Raw genomic sequence first — 14,663 nt, forward strand, 5'->3', positions numbered from 1 at the left:
CAATCAAAAATGGAGGCTCTCACTGCTAGGATAAATGAGGCAGAAGAAAGAATTAGTGATATAGAAGACCAAATGACAGAGAATAAAGAAGCTGAGCAAAAGAGGGACAAACAGCTACTGGACCACGAGGGGAGAATTCGAGAGATAAGTGACACCATAAGACGAAACAACATTAGAATAATTGGGATTCCAGAAGAAGAGGAAACAGAGAGGGGAGCAGAAGGTATATTGGAGAGAATTATTGGAGAGAATTTCCCCAATATGGCAAAGGGAACAAGCATCAAAATCCAGGAGGTGCAGAGAACCCCCCTCAAAATCAATAAGAATAGGTCCACACCCCGTCACCTAATAGTAAAATTTACAAGTCTTAGTGACAAAGAGAAGATCCTGAAAGCAGCCCGGGAAAAGAAGTCTGTAACATACAATGGTAAAAATATTAGATTGGCAGCAGACTTATCCACAGAGACCTGGCAGGCCAGAAAGAGCTGGCATGATATATTCAGAGTACTAAACGAGAAAAACATGCAGCCAAGAATACTATATCCAGCTAGGCTATCATTGAAAATAGAAGGAGAGATTAAAAGCTTCCAGGACAAACAAAAACTGAAAGAATTTGCAAACACCAAACCAGCTCTACAGGAAATATTGAAAGGGGTCCTCTAAGCAAAGAGAGACCCTAAAAGTAGTAGATCAGAAAGGAACAGAGACAATATACAATAACAGTCACCTTACAGGCAATACAATGGCACTAAATTCATATCTCTCAATCCTTACCCTGAATGTTGATGGGCTAAATGCCCCAATCAAAAGACACAGGGTATCAGAATGGATAAAAAAACAAAACCCATCTATATGTTGCCTACAAGAAACTCATCTTAAACCTGAAGACACCTCCAGATTTAAAGTGAGGGGGTGGAAAAGAATTTACCATGCTAATGGACATCAGAAAAAAGCAGGAGTGGCAATCCTTATATCAGATCAATTAGATTTTAAGCCAAAGACTATAATAAGAGATGAGGAAGGACACTATATCATACTCAAAGGAACTGTCCAACAAGAAGATCTAACAATTTTAAATATCTATGCCCCTAACATGGGAGCAGCCAACTATATAAACCAATTAATAACAAAATCAAAGAAACACATCGACAATAATACAATAATAGTAGGGGACTTTAACACTCCCCTCACTGAAATGGACAGATCATCCAAGCAAAAGATCAACAAGGAAATCAAGGCCTTAAATGACACACTGGACCAGATGGACATCACAGATATACTCAGAACATTTCATCCCAAAGCAACAGAATACACATTCTTCTCTAGTGCACATGGAACATTCTCCAGAATAGATCATATTCTCGGTCCTAAATCAGGTCTCAACCGTTATCAAAAGATTGGAATCATTCCCTGCATATTTTCAGACCACAATGCTCTGAAGCTAGAACTCAATCACAAGAGGAAATTTGGAAAGAACCCAAATACATGGAGACTAAACAGCATCCTTCTAAAGAATGAATGGGTCAACCAGGAAATTAAAGAAGAGTTGAAAAAATTCATGGAAACAAATGATAATGAAAACACAACGGTTCAAAATCTGTGGGACACAACAAAGGCAGTCCTGAGAGGAAAATATATAGCGGTACAAGCCTTTCTCAAGAAACAAGAAAGGTCTCAGGTACACAACCTAACCCTACACCTAAAAGAGCTAGAGAAAGAACAAGAAAGAAACCCTAAACCCAGCAGGAGAAGAGAAATCATAAAGATCAGAGCAGAAATCAATGAAATAGAAACCAAAAAAACAATAGAACAAATCAATGAAACTAGGAGCTGGTTCTTTGAAAGAATTAATAAGATTGATAAATCCCTGGCCAGACTTATCAAAAAGAAAAGAGAAAGGACCCAAATAAATAAAATCATGAATGAAAGAGGCGAGATCACAACTAACACCAAAGAAATACAGACAATTATAAGAACATACTATGAGCAACTCTACACCAACAAATCTGACAATCTGGAAGAAATGGATGCATTCCTAGAGACATATAAACTACCACAACTGAACCAGGAAGAAATAGAAAGCCTGAACAGACCCATAACCAGTAAGGAGATTGAAACAGTCATCAAAAATCTCCAAACAAACAAAAGCCCAGGGCCAGATGGCTTCCCGGGGGAATTCTACCAAACATTTAAAGAAGAACTAATTCCTATTCTCCTGAAACTGTTCCAAAAAATAGAAATGGAAGGAAAACTTCCAAACTCATTTTATGAGGCCAGCATCACCTTGATCCCAAAACCAGACAAGGATCCCATCAAAAAAGAGAACTACAGACCAATATCCTTGATGAACACAGATGCAAAAATTCTCGCCAAAATACTAGCCAATAGGATTCAACAGTACATTAAAAGGATTATTCACCACGACCAAGTGGGATTTATTCCAGGGCTGCAAGGTTGGTTCAACATCCGCAAATCAATCAATGTGATACAACACATTAATAAAAGAAAGAACAAGAACCATATGATACTCTCCATAGATGCTGAAAAAGCATTTGACAAAGTACAGCATCCCTTCCTGATCAAAACTCTTCAAAGTGTAGGGATAGAGGGCACATACCTCAATATTATCAAAGCCATCTATGAAAAACCCACCGCAAATATCATTCTCAATGGAGAAAAACTGAAAGCTTTTCCGCTAAGGTCAGGAACACGGCAGGGATGTCCGTTATCACCACTGCTATTCAACATAGTACTAGAAGTCCTAGCCTCAGCAATCAGACAACAAAAGGAAATTAAAGGCATCCAAATTGACAAAGAAGAAGTCAAACTATCACTCTTCGCAGATGATATGATACTATATGTGGAAAACCCAAAAGACTCCACTCCAAAAGTGCTAGAACTTGTACAGGAATTCAGTAAATTATCAGGATATAAAATCAATGCACAGAAATCAGTTGCATTTCTCTACACCAACAACAAGACAGAAGAAAAAGAAATTAAGGAGTCAATCCCATTTACAATTGCACCCAAAACTATAAGATACCTAGGAATAAACCTAACCAAAGAGACTAAGAATCTATACACAGAAAACTATAAAGTACTCATGAAAGAAATTGAGGAAGACACAAAGAAATGGAAAAATGTTCCATGCTCCTGGATTGGAAGAATAAATATTGTGAAAATGTCTATGCTACCTAAAGCAATCTACACATTTAATGCAATTCCTATCAAAGTACCATCCATTTTTTTCAAAGAAATGGAACAAATAATCCTAAAATTTATATGGAACCAGAAAAGACCTCGAATAGCCAAAGCAATATTGAAAAAGAAAGCCAAAGTTGGTGGCATCACAATTCCGGACTTCAAGCTCTATTACAAAGCTGTCATCATCAAGACAGCATGGTACTGGCACAAAAACAGACACATAGATCAATGGAACAGAATAGAGAGCCCAGAAATAGACCCTCAACTCTATGGTCAACTAATCTTCGACAAAGCAGGAAAGAATATCCAATGGAAAAAAGACAGCCTCTTCAACAAATGGTGTTGGGAAAATTGGACAGCCACATGCAGAAAAATGAAATTGGATCATTTCCTTACACCACACACGAAAATAGACTCAAAATGGATGAAGGATCTCAATGTGAGAAAGGCATCCATCAAAATCCTTGAGGAGAACACAGGCAGCAACCTCTTCGACCTCAGCCACAGCAATATCTTCCTAGGAACATCGCCAAAGGCAAGGGAAGCAAGGGCAAAAATGAACTATTGGGATTTCATCAAGATCAAAAGCTTTTGCACAGCAAAGGAAACAGTTAACAAAACCAAAAGACAACTGACAGAATGGGAGAAGATATTTGCAAATGACATATCGGATAAAGGGCTAGTGTCCAAAATCTATAAAGAACTTAGCAAACTCAACACCCAAAGAACAAATAATCCAATCAAGAAATGGGCAGAGGACATGAACAGACATTTCTGCAAAGAAGACATCCAGATGGCCAACAGACACATGAAAAAGTGCTCCACATCACTCGGCATCAGGGAAATACAAATCAAAACCACAATGAGATACCACCTCACACCAGTCAGAATGGCTAAAATTAACAAGTCAGGAAATGACAGATGCTGGCGAGGATGCGGAGAAAGGGGAACCCTCCTACACTGTTGGTGGGAATGCAAGCTGGTGCAACCACTCTGGAAAACAGCATGGAGGTTCCTCAAAATGTTGAAAATAGAACTACCCTATGACCCAGCAATTGCACTGCTGGGTATTTACCCTAAAGATACAAACGTAGTGATCCAAAGGGGCACGTGCACCCGAATGTTTATAGCAGCAATGTCTACAATAGCCAAACTATGGAAAGAACCTAGATGTCCATCAACAGATGAATGGATAAAGAAGATGTGGTATATATACACAATGGAATACTATGCAGCCATCAAAAGAAATGAAATCTTGCCCTTTGCGACGACGTGGATGGAACTAGAGGGTATCATGCTTAGCGAAATAAGTCAATCGGAGAAAGACAACTATCATATGATCTCCCTGATATGAGGGAGAGGAGATGCAACATGGTGGGTTAAGGGGGTAGGAGAAGAGTAAATGAAACAAGATGGGATTGGGAGGGAGACAAACCATAAGTGACTCTTAATCTCACAAAACAAACTGAGGGTTAATGGGGGGAAGGGGGTTGGGGGGGTGGGATTATGGACATTGGGGAGGGTATGTGCTGTGGTGAGTGCTGTGAAGTGTGTAAACCTGGCGATTCACAGACCTGTACCCCTGGGGATAAAAATATATTATATGTTTATAAAAAATAAAATTTAAAAAAAAAAAAAAGGTTAGACAAAACCAAAACTTTTTTCCATCTAACATTCACTCATTGGTTATATTTATGACTGACATTTCAGAGAATAAGTATAATCTCTTTTCTTCCTGATTATTTGCCAGGTATCTGGAGACAACTATTACACCCTTAATTCATCCATCTTACATTTCCCAAAGACTTTGGGCTGGCAGGTCCCAGTTCCTGGAATGCACTCCCCCAAATCTTCACACTGCTTTCTCCCCAACATTCAGAACTCAGTTCAACTCCTGTGTCACCTTTACAGAGAGATCTTTTCTTGTCGTTCTAGTTAAGAGAGATCCTTCTGAGTCACTCTTCACCTACTCTGTTTTATTGTCCTTTTACCAGTAATCACTTTTTTTTTTTAAGATTTTATTTATTTATTTGACAGACAGAGATCACAAGCAGGCAGAGAGGCAGGCAGAGAGAGAGGAGAAAGCAGGCTCCCCGCGGAGCAGAGAACCTGATGTGGGGCTCGATCCCAGGACCCTGGGATCATGACCTGAGCTGAAGGCAGAGGCTTTAACCCACTGAGCCACCCAGGCGCCCCAGTAATCACTTTCTAAACTTATCCTGTCTGTTTACATGTTCTACTGACTCCTTCCCTTAAGTAGAATATGAGCTCCATGGCATCTGGGAACCTTTCTCTTATTCATTCAGTTCCTAATGGAACTGTATGTCCAATATAAGCAGCCATTCCACTCCTGGTAGCTACCCAAAAGCAATGAAAACATTTGTCCACAGAAACTTGTAACATGAATGTTCATAACAGCTTTGTTCATAATAGCCAAAAACTGGAAACAACCCACATGTCCACAAACAGAAGCAAAACATGTGGTACATCCATACAAGGGAATACTACTCAGCAGTGAACTCTTGAGAGATAAGCAAGATGTATGAACCTCAAAATCTTCATGCTGAGTTAGAGAAGCCAGTCATAAGAATTGTCCTTTTCTATTCTATTTACTATATAAAATTCCAGAAAATCTTCATTAACCTGTAGTGACAGAAAGGAGATCAGTGGTTGCCTGGACCTGGGGTAAAGAGATAATGAACGACAAAGAAGAACCTTTGGGGAGTAATGAAAATGTTCCCATCTTTAATGTGCTAGTGCTTTCATGGGTATATACAAATGTCAAAACTCATCAAACCACATATTTTAAATGGAGGTACTTTAAGAAAAAGAAAAAAGATTAATTAGTTTATTTTTAAGAGAGAGAGGGAGTGGGGGTGGAGGGGGTGGGGAGGAACAGAGGGAGAAGGTGAGAGAGAATCTCAAGCAGACTCTGCACCAAGCGTTCAGCCCAACACGGGGCTCAATCTCAAGACCCTGAGATTATGACCTGAGCCAAAACCAAGTCAGACAGACACTCACTCCCCTGCACCACACAGGTGCCCCTAAATGGATGTACTTTATTATACATGAATTATGTTTCAATTAAGCTGATAAAATATGAGTTCTGTTCAGTGAACACTTTTCTTCCCCTGGGAAACTATTTCCACCCCTGGTGAGGTTTGAAGATTGTCATCACCCTCATGATCATCTTCTGAACACCTTCCAGGTAGCTCAGGTTCCTCCAAGGGTGGTGCCCAGAACTGGAAGCAACACTGTAGTTGTGGTTTGGGCAAATTTGAGACACCCAGTCTTGTTACCTCTACACTATTGCTAATTTTCCTATCAGGCAGCGCCATTTTCAGACTTCCTTGTCTATCTCATGTATACTATTTCAATCAACGTGAATGTTCTGTCAGTGCCACTTCTAATGTCTGTGGACCTTTCTGGAAGTCTGCTCACATTGATGGCCAACAATAGGTTTGTCCCCTGGGTCATTTCCCAACTGTGGAACCATGTCTTCCTTATCCTATGTTTGTCAGTTTAAGTAATCTCTACCCCCCAGCATGGGGCTTGAGCTCACAACCCCAAGACCAAGAGTCACATGCTTTACTACTGAACCAACCAGGAGCCCCTACCTCAACTATGTTTATATTTCCCCCTCTAAATACTGAATTTCTCACTTATCTAACTAAATCTCTCCTTTTGGCTCCAGTCCACCTTCCCCACCCTCATCCTACCAAGATATTTTATATCCCAAGATACTTTACTTTTATGTCATCTAATATTCTCATTGCTTTATGGCATCCACAGATTTAATAAGTGTGTCATCTTTGTCTTCACTCAAGTGGAAGATAAAATTGCTTAGGAGACAAAGGCCAAAGACAGAGCCCTGTGGCTTGCCAATAAAGATTTTCTTTGCAGATGCCACAGATTTATTCATCTTTCATCAACGTTCTTCAAATTGCTAGCAAGCAGCCTAAGTGTTCTAGTTACATCACATTTCTCCATTTGATTCACAAGAATACTTTGAGAGTCTTAGATGTCTTGTTGAGAATCCACTAGACTAGAGATGAGAAGACAGGGCATCTAGGACAGCTTTACTTCTTTCAGCTGTGTAACTTCAAACAAGTTAGTCAATCTCTCTGGGCCAGTTTACTCAACTGGAAATTATATGTAATACCAACTGCACTATACATCTTTACAGGATATTTTCAATAACAAAGAAAATGAACATATGAAAATGCTTTCTAAAACTATTTCTGCCCTTGCCTGGAATTGAGACTCCGGGTCATTTCAATTGGCCAGGTACTTCCCATACCACATCTCACCCACCTTGACGGTAGGAGGATTATTCTCTGGAACCCTGCTTCTCAACCATGATGGCTCTACTTCTCTTATATTCTAAGCATGGGAATAACCTAAGAATTCTGTCAGCTACTATCATACCAGCTGCCTTATTGGGCACTTTAAAAAGTCATACTTTGCCATTCTACTATCACCACAAAACAAAACCTCGTTTGTTTCCTCCGTATTTCTGGGAAAATGCTGGGAACTAACAACTCTAACACTACTCTTAGAGAACCAGACCACTAACTGGTGATGACCATGGGTTTTTGATGTCCTTAATTGGATCCTTGACCTTTTAAATCTCAGCTGAGCTCTCAGACAGCAACCGCAGAGGATGTCAGCTTCTTTTAATGCCACAACTCCCCCTGCCCCCCAACAGCACAATGCCTGCTGTCCTTCCCTCCCATGTTTTCCACAGTCACAATTCTGCTTTTGCTGAGCAACCACCTCTTTTGGCTTTGTTTTCTGATTTTTCAAGATGTCATCTAATCCTTCCCCGAGGTCTCCCTATACGGAGGAATGTGCTGGGAGTAAATCTCAAACCATTTGTGACCTGGACTAGATTTAAGTGACGAGTCAAATGAAAAGAAATGCAGCCTAGTGGGGATAGCAATGAATTCTCGTGTTCTTCCCCCCAAGAGCCCCAGACCCCAGAGCTGCCTGTGAGAGGCTGAACCACAGGTGCTGTCACAGTTTGTCATCTAAAGTGACGTCTCTAGGGGCGCCTGGGTGGCTCAGTGGGTTAAAGCCTCTGCCTTCGGCTCGGGTCATGATCCCAGGGTCCTGGGATCGAGCCCCACATCCGGCTCTCTGCTCAGCAGAAAGCCTGCTTCCCCCCTCTCTCTGCCTGCCTCTCTGCCTACTTGTGATCCCTCTTTCTGTCAAATAAATAAAATCTTTAAAGTGACGTCTCTAATCTGTTGGGCCACCTTGCCATCTGCTTTGTCAGGTGACTCTGGGGAACTAGCTAAGGGCTTGAGGTAATAAGCTTCGCACATTGGCAAATGTGAATCTTCCAATTCTCTATCAAACACACTAATGAAATACCTTGTACTTTACTTCCAGGAACCACTGAGCCCACTTGCAGTGTTTCGAGAGGGACAGACCTGAATACAGCCGCAACTTTTTCTCAGTCCTAACTCCTGTTCCAAGTCCCTTTCCCTGCTCCAGCATCCAGAGGCGGTCCTCTGAAGCCCTGGGCTCCAGCTGAGTGGAAGGGCTTGCCTCACAGTGCCAACTTCTGCCACTCTACTTCTTGCTAAGCCCTCAAAAAACCCAGTTTTGAGTTTGAAGAATCAAACCAAATCCAGGAAAGTAAAGTTCAGGGGCTCTGATCTTTGCTTGGCAAAAGCCCTGACTGCTAAGTTCTAGAAGTTTTGCTATTTCCCCATTATCTGCCTTTTTTCATACTGGCCCCAGGCCTGCTCAGCAGGAAGATGCAGTTGGACCTTTCTCCCTGTGTTTGGAACCTATTTTCTGATGCCCAGATTGTGTGTGAAGGGCGCAGGTGGGGGTGAATTGGGTTGGGGGAGGGAGGAGGGAAAGTTGTTTAAAGGAAGAAGCAGAACAAGAACAGATTTAAAATGCATGTTGGGGGACGCCTGGGTGGCTCAGTTGGTTAAGCAGCTGCCTTCGGCTCAGGTCATGATCCCAGCGTCCTGGGATCGAGTCCCACATCGGGCTCCTTGCTTGGCGGGGAGCCTGCTTCTCCCTCTGCCTCTGCCTGCCATTCTGTCTGCCTGTGCTCGCTCTCTCTCCCTCTCTCTCTGACAAATAAAAAAAATTAAAAAAAATAAAATTTAAAATGCATGTTGGTTATCTTTAAAAGAAAAAAAAAAAAAAGCCTACCTTTTTTATCCCTTATTTTGCAACTTTTCCCCAAAGGGCTTTGAAATGGAAAAGTGCAAATGGCTCCATTCTAACCAAGGCAGTTAAAATTCCTAACATGGACCACTCTGGGGGATACAGGAAACACACAGTGATAGCTTTGCTGTTTTAAACTTGAATAACTCAAGTTGTCAGTTTGAGAGAAAAACAATATACATTAAAAAGCAAGTTGACTGAGATCCCTGGAGGGCTCTGTCCATTAAGCCACTCAGTCTGCTTTTGGCTCAGGTCATGATCCCAGGGTCCTGGTGATGGGCTCTCTGCTTGGCAGGGAGTTTGCTTCTCTCTCTCCCTCCAATACGTAAATAAAACCTTTAAAAATAAATAAAAGTAAGTTGACTTTCTTGTCACAGCTAACATAAACCTCAAGCCAGCTAGCTCATTTTACCTTCTGGTTCATAGTAGCTTATTTCAATGGATGTGAAGAATAGTCTACTCAATTTCATATATGCTAGGATATACCCACATTTAATGCAGTTATGAGGTATTGTGACCATGTTGATGATCTGTTAAAAGTGCTCTAAGGACATAATGAAGACCCTGTATATTTGCAGGCTCTTAATTTTATGATAGACAACGCAACCAACAACTGAAATTCAATTAAAAAAACAAGCCTTCCTGAGTGCCTGGGTGGCTCAGTGGGTTAAGCATCTGCTTTCAGCTCAGATTATAATCCCAGGGTCCTGGAGTTAGGTCCCACATAGGGCTCCTTGCTCAGTGAGGAGCCTTGTTCTCCCTCTCCCTCTCCCCCTCCCCTCTGTTCATACTCTCTCTCTCTCAAATAAATGAATAAAAATCTTTAAAAAACAAGTCTTCCCTTGTTGGTCAAATGTTAGCAGTGGTTTGAATTTACTTCGCACAGTTTCTTTCCTGGACCCACCTGAGGGAAGGAGGGGATATAAAATGGCTAAAAATATAAAGAAAAGGAAGGAGAGATCACAAGCTAGATGTTCAGATAACTGAAAACTGACTTGGGGTAAGTTCTTTTTTTCCTCTTCTTCTCTTGAGTAATGACAACTCTACTTTGGATTATGCTCAACACCAAGAAAACTAATAGCAGCATTTAGGTTATAAAAGGGAACTAAATTTCATTAAATTATACATAGCTTGGTATCTGTATTAACATCCTAGGGGAAAAAAAAAGCAATTTGGTATTTAAAACCAAAAAACCTGTTTTCTTCATCTATCAAAATCCAGAGTTAATAAAACTTCGTTAAGTAAAAATTAAGGTAGTTTACCACTTCTGTTGAAATGAATATACATCTCCAAATTATGTATGTTGTCTCCTAAAGTTCAAGGGCAAGTGGAAATTAAAATGCCCTTCCCACAAAACTGGTGATATAAATGGTGGATCAAAGGTTCCAGAGAGCTCAACAACTCCAGTGAAGTTTTCTTAAAAATAATAATAATAGTAATTCCAACTAGATCTAATACTTTATAATACTTCTCTTACTGAAGAGGATGCATTCAAATACCTATTAGACAACCCATAACCTTGAGATAAAAATTAACAGAGGAAACAAAAGAATACATTACCAAATCTCAAAGACGATTAAAACAAACACCCTGGGGCACCTGGGTGGTTCAGTTAAGCATCCGCCTTTGGCTCAGGTTATGATCCTAGGGTCCTGTGATGGAGCCCCACATCAGGGTCCCTGCTCAGTGGGGAGCCTGCTTCTCCCTCTAATCCTCTCCCTGCTCATTTTCTCTCAAATAAATAAAATCATAGACAGATAGATAACAGATAGATAGATTAAAAAAACACTCCAAGGGGCCCCTGGCTGGCTTAGTCGGCAGAGCATGTGACCCTTGACACCCAGAGCTATTAAGTTTGAGCCCCACACTAGGTGTAGCAATTACCTAAAAATAAATTTTTAAACAAACACCCTAACCCAATGTCCCGCATACCAAAAATGTGGTCATCTCTGTCAGTTGAATTGCTGGGAGAGGTCTTCCTAATAGAGGTCAAGGTATGACAGGGTCCTTTCTGTAAGTGGCTAGTAAGACCCATTGCATTGCTGAATCACTATTTCCCTAAGTGTTAGCTGAACGTAGAGGACCAAGCCCTGGGTAAGAACTCTGCATTCATTGTTTCTGATGTACCTTTCATGGCTCCTCTTCGCCCCAACTATTGTCCATTTACTTGTAGATGGCTGGATATGAATTATTTTAGCCTTTTCTTTGCATCTAGACGTAAAATGCCTGCTTCAGATCTAAAACTCTGTCGTCTTTGGGTAAATGTACAATCAAGCAACAAGTCCAAATAATAATACCAGCTCCCTTTTTATGAGAGGTATTAACCATCTGGAGAGGGATGGGGAGAGGGAAAGCTAAGGAATGGGTTTATCAGAGAAAGGACAAGATATGGAAAGTAAATTGAGGCTCTAGCTTTTGCTTAGCGTCCGCAAAATCACGTAAACGTATGCACACACAGGCATAAGGGAGCTCCTTGACATGGAATTAAAAACAAAAGCATTCCCACCTCAGACAACAAATTATAGTTTATGTATGTTTGTGTTTTTGCTACATGGTTGGTTTGCACTTGTATAAAGGAGCTTCTTCACCAGGAACCTAAATTTGGACATTTAAGGAAAACAAGTATGTATCACTAGGAGGAAGTAGAAAGCTTCTTCCCATTTCCCTAGGCATTTTTAAGACAATTTCAAAATAAGCTGTTTGGCTTTGGCTCATTCCTACTTGGTATGAACACTACCCAGGGCTCTCATGGGACCTTTAGTTACCAAGAGCTCCTCAGTACCTTAAGTGCATTTTGTCCTAAACCTTACCCAGTCTCTCCCTTCTAGCCCTACCAAAACTGCTTTTCTCTCACAGAAGAGGGAACAGAGCTTAGTGGCAGCATCTCTTAAAATAACCAGTGGTACGGAGACACCTGGATGGCTCAATTGGTTAAGTGTCTGCCTTCAGCTCAGGTCACGATCCCAAGCTCCTGGGATCCTTGCTAAGCGGGGAGCCTGCTTCTCCTTCTGCCTGCCACGCCTGCTGCTTGTGCTCTCTCTCTCTCTCTGACAAATAAATAAATAAAATCTTAAAGAAAAAGAAAGATAACAATATGGTAGGTAATATGTCAATGATCAAGTAGTAGCCTTTTTTTTTTTGCTACTGCTACTTACTCATTTTCATTTAAGCTTTATGATTTATAAATTTATAAATTGATTTGTGAAAAAAACCCACAAAGCATATATCTGATTATTTTAGAACATACTGCTTCCTTCTGTTTATATGTCTCTCTTAATAAGACTCTGTTCAAAGATAATTCAATATATTCTTGGACTTGTGATCTTTTGTTATCATTATAATGAAAATCTTTCTTTTTGAGATATATGTTAAAGTTTTCATATGCATGTATCAGCCCCTTTACTATTATTAGTAGATTGCACAAAGGCATTTGGACTAATGGCTAATGAAGAGATGATGTGCTACCAACATCCCTGCCCCTTGTTCATGCGTGACTGAATTAAATGTTGCTAACCACAACCTTCTTTTTAAAAAAGTTCTCTAGTGTTGTACAAAAATCAATGGAATGAAACAAATTGAGTAAATATTTAATTCCCTCATTCCCCCACCCCTGCTCAATGGTAGGCTCCTTTCAAGGCCTCTTGAAGTCTTCCTAGCAAGGGACAGAATCAGCAATTGGCACAGTGAGAGTAATTACTTTTAGTGGAGTTAATGGTTGTTAGTTATTTGCTAACTGGCTTTTTCTTTTTTAAGATTTTATTTATGTATTTGACAGAGAGATAGCACAAGTAAGCAGAGCAGCAGGCAGAGGCAGAGGGAGAAGCAGGCTCTCCGCTGAGCAGGGAGACTGATGTGGGGCTCGATCCCAAGATCCTGGGATCATGACCTGAGCCGAAGGCAGCCACTTAACCGACCGAGCCACCCAAGTGCCCCTAACTGGCTTCTTCTTACTGGGAAAGTCTTTGGATTAAATTCAGTTTAAAAACATCTGAACAGGGGCGCCTGGGTGGCTCGGTGGGTTAAAGCCTCTGCCTTTGGCTCGGGTCACGATCCCAGGGTCCTGGGATCGAGTCCCGCATCAGGCTCTCTGCTCATTGGGGAGCCTGCTTCCCTTCCCCTCTCTCTGCCTGCTGCTCTGCCTACTTGTGATCTCTGTCAAATAAATAAATAAATAAAATCTTTAAAAAAAAAAAAAAGCCATCTGAACAAAAGTTAGTATCGTAGCCCACAGTGTCAATGGCCTTGATTCTTTCTCTCCCTCATAATACCGCCGGGTCCTGTGCAGAAGGCAACTCTTGATTGGTCCGTTTCCTCCATGCCTGATCGTGGAGTCAGAAAGAAGCATGCTTCTAAATTATTAGTTTATTTCTTCTTAAGTCAAGCTGGAAGCCAGAGAGAGGATGCAGTTCCTGCAAGTTTGAACACTTCATCATACTTAGGTGAGAATTGAAGCAGTGAAAGAAAAAAAGCGCTTTTGCCAGAGTCTGCAGTGAATACATAGCTCAGATCCAGACACATTCAGGCTTTAAATCGTCTCCATGGTTGGCCTATTTGTTTCCTACTCCAAGACAGTGTCATACAAACTTTAAGGCCTTCTCTTGATCCTGTGAAGCCACACTGGGTGCTGAATCTCCCTTTTGTTTGCTCTCTCTAGGGCAGTGCTGACTGAATCTGTGTGATCTCTCCCAGTCCGGGAGAACGGGACTGCTTTCTGCACACGTCCGCTAGCCACTCCCAGAAGCTCACTCGTATTGCCCTCCTCATGTGCTGGTGGCAGGCCACGGGGTGGGATGACATATGGCACTGAGAGTGGTGTGCACCATGGACCATCTGTGGGGGTCTGCAGGCAAGCCACTTCTAGTGGCTCACGGGCAGATTCCTAATGGAGGCTATGCTGTGGTTTCCACGGTCCACGTTGGTTTTACTGCCCTCTGAGAGCCCCGGGTGCTGTCAGACCAGGTGCAGTCCACTCCCCGGCTGCGCAGTACATCTCAGTATTCTGGGTGGGACTAGAAAGAGGGTTCTCTCTGACAGCATCCTGCAGGGCTAGGGGAGCCATGTGTTCCCTCACACCTTCTCCCTCCCCTCCCTGGGGAAACTGCAGGCTGTAAGGTTTCTCTTGGCGGAGAGCTGTGTCACAGGGGCAGGGCTGATGAGGTTAAAGTGAAAACTGTTCTTTGTGCCCTCCTCAGTCTGCCAGTTTCCGATTTGTTTTGCTCCACAGTGTGCTGTATCTTCTCTGCTGGACTTCAGAGGCACGTTCTTTA

Source organism: Enhydra lutris, unplaced genomic scaffold (assembly GCF_002288905.1).
Source record: "Enhydra lutris kenyoni isolate GAN:26980312 unplaced genomic scaffold, ASM228890v2 scaffoldscaffold58, whole genome shotgun sequence".
Lineage (NCBI taxonomy): Eukaryota > Metazoa > Chordata > Mammalia > Carnivora > Mustelidae > Enhydra > Enhydra lutris.